Source organism: Oncorhynchus kisutch, linkage group LG2 (genome assembly GCF_002021735.2).
Source record: "Oncorhynchus kisutch isolate 150728-3 linkage group LG2, Okis_V2, whole genome shotgun sequence".
Taxonomy (NCBI): Eukaryota; Metazoa; Chordata; class Actinopteri; order Salmoniformes; family Salmonidae; genus Oncorhynchus; species Oncorhynchus kisutch.
The window spans coordinates 61,757,980-61,760,645 of record NC_034175.2 but is presented as its reverse complement, the minus strand read 5'-3'; positions in this window follow the sequence as shown (position 1 = coordinate 61,760,645).

Here is a 2,666-nt window from a genome sequence, read left to right as displayed (position 1 = left end):
CATAACATGCTGTTGGTGTGATAAGAATAACTTAATGTATCTGTTTAATCACGAACCAATTGATATACATTTTAAAGAAAGATACTGGCATCTTAGTACGGTTGACACCTAACTCTCGAAGTCCTCCTGACTTCAGAGTCTGGAATGGTTCTTTGATGTTGTCGGCACAATGCGTCGATAATGAAGGAGGCTGTGCTATTACTGGTTGGCTCTCCACTGTGTCTTTCTCAGTCAAAGACCCACACGACACAGCCCCAAGCCCCACCCTTCCATTACAACTGTTGGATTTCAAATATTTGTTTGTATTATTATGTTTTATTGCATTACAGGAACATGGTACAAAACTATATACAAATATCACACGTAACAGAAAAGTAAATAATAAACAAAACCAGAGAGACACAGTAAAAGTATATTAAAGACAAGTTACATTTGGACAAATTCTGTAGACACTTATTTGATCATTTGGTATTTATATATTTTAAATCAAATAAAATTGTATTGGTCACATACACATGTTTAGCATATGTTGTTGCGGGTGTGGCGAAATGCTTGTTATATAATATTGTAAATCAATCAGAAAAATATTGAAACTTATTGTCTTACCATAATAATTTTTTACCCTCTTTTTCTCCCCAATTTCGATCTTGTCTCATCGCTGCAACTCCCCAACAGGCTCGGGAGGTGAAGGTTGAGTCATGCGTCCTCCGAAACATGACCAGCCAGCCCACGCTAAGGATAGGACCCTTTTTCTCAATTTTCGCCTAAAATGACATACCCAAATCTAACTGCCTGTAGCTCAGGCATTGAAGCAACGATATGCATATTCTTGATACCATTTGAAAGGAAACACTTTGAAGGCTGTGGAAATGTGAAATGAATGTAGGAGAATATAACACATTAGATCTGGTTAAAGAAAATACAAAGAAAAAATAATCATTTTTTTTTGTATTTTTTTGTTCCATCATTTTTTAAATGCAAGAGAGAGGCCCTAATGTATTATTCCAGCCCAGGCGCAATTTGGATTTTGACCACTAGATGGCAGCAGTGTATGTGCAAAGTCTTCGACTGATCCAATACATTTTTGTTCAAAGACTGCCCAAATGTGCCAAATCGGTTTATTAATAACTTTCAAGTTCATAACTGTGCACTCTCCTCAAACAATAGCATGGTATTCCTTCACTGTAATAGCTACTGTACATTGGACAGTGCAGTTAGATTAACAAGAATTTAAGCTTTCTGACAAAATCAGATATGTCTATGTCCTGGGAAAGGTTCTTCTTACTTACAACCTCATGCTATTCGCATTAGCCTACGTTAGCTCAACTGTCCCATGGGGGACACACCGATCCTGAAGAAAACACCCGCCCGCTTAACCTGGAAGCCAGCAGCACCAAGGTTAGCCTGCAGGTGCCCGACCCGCCACAAGGAGTCACTAGAGTTCAATGATCCAAGTAAAGCCCCCCTGGCCATACCCTCCCCTAACACAGATGACGCTGAGCCAATTGTGCGCCGCTCTATGGGACTCCCGATCACGGCCAGTTGTGATACAGCCCGGGATCGAACCAGGGGCTGTAGTGATGCTGCACCAATCCCCAGCCCCCATGAACTTCATGTTATGGATAAAAAATTCTCCCAATAAAATGAACAAATTCACAATGTATTGGCAGTCACTGTGCATGTATGTCAAATAAAAAATCATATGAAATTTGAAAATACTATATATTTTCATATCTGTCCAAAATATTTCACTATGCAAGTAATCTCAAAATAAATGCTCTATAGTCTAATTTTCCCATTTTCAAAAGCTACATTCTTTTTCTACATGAATTACATATATAGAAATACGACTATTACAAGGATAACATCTGTGAAGGATCTTGTTAGAGACGTATCTTACATTATTAGTTATCAAATATTTATATAAATTAGTCCACCAATTCACATCAAATGAAAATGCCCATTTGGATTTTCAAATCCAAACTATGAGTATGGTTGTATTCCCACAGCTAGGGATTGCCTAAATAGGTATCTCCCCTGACGAGGGCCTGTCTTCAATACAGACTCCTTTTGTCATACTGTATTCCATATGAAGCATCTAGACCTTATGAAAGTTGTACAGTATACTCTTAATATTGTAATAAATAAAATCTAGTAATACATAACTTGACATTGTGGGAGTATAAACAACTTACCAATTAATGGCAATGCATTTCTTAGACGTTCTAAATGCTTGGTTACACTGTTTCTTCAGATAACAGTTTGCAGTATCAACATTTCCAAACAAATAAAAACAGGAAGAAGGGAGAATCTGTAGACACCCAGAGAAAAAGAGAGGGATTGAGTACAAAGAACACACTCTTTGCCAGAATTCAGCCAGCCTTCACAAGACCATAACAAATCCAAATACAGTTGAAGTCGGAAGTTTATATACACTTAGGTTGGAGTCATTAAAACTCATTTTTCAACGACTCCACAAATGTCTTGTTAACAAACTATAGTTTGGCAAGTCGGTTAGGACATCTACTTTGTGCATGACACAAGTCATTTTTCCAACAATACAAAAAGATTATTTCACTTACAATTCACTGTATCACAATTCCAGTGGGAGAAGTTTACATACACTAAGTTGACTGTGCCTTTAAACAGCTTGCAAAATTCCAGAA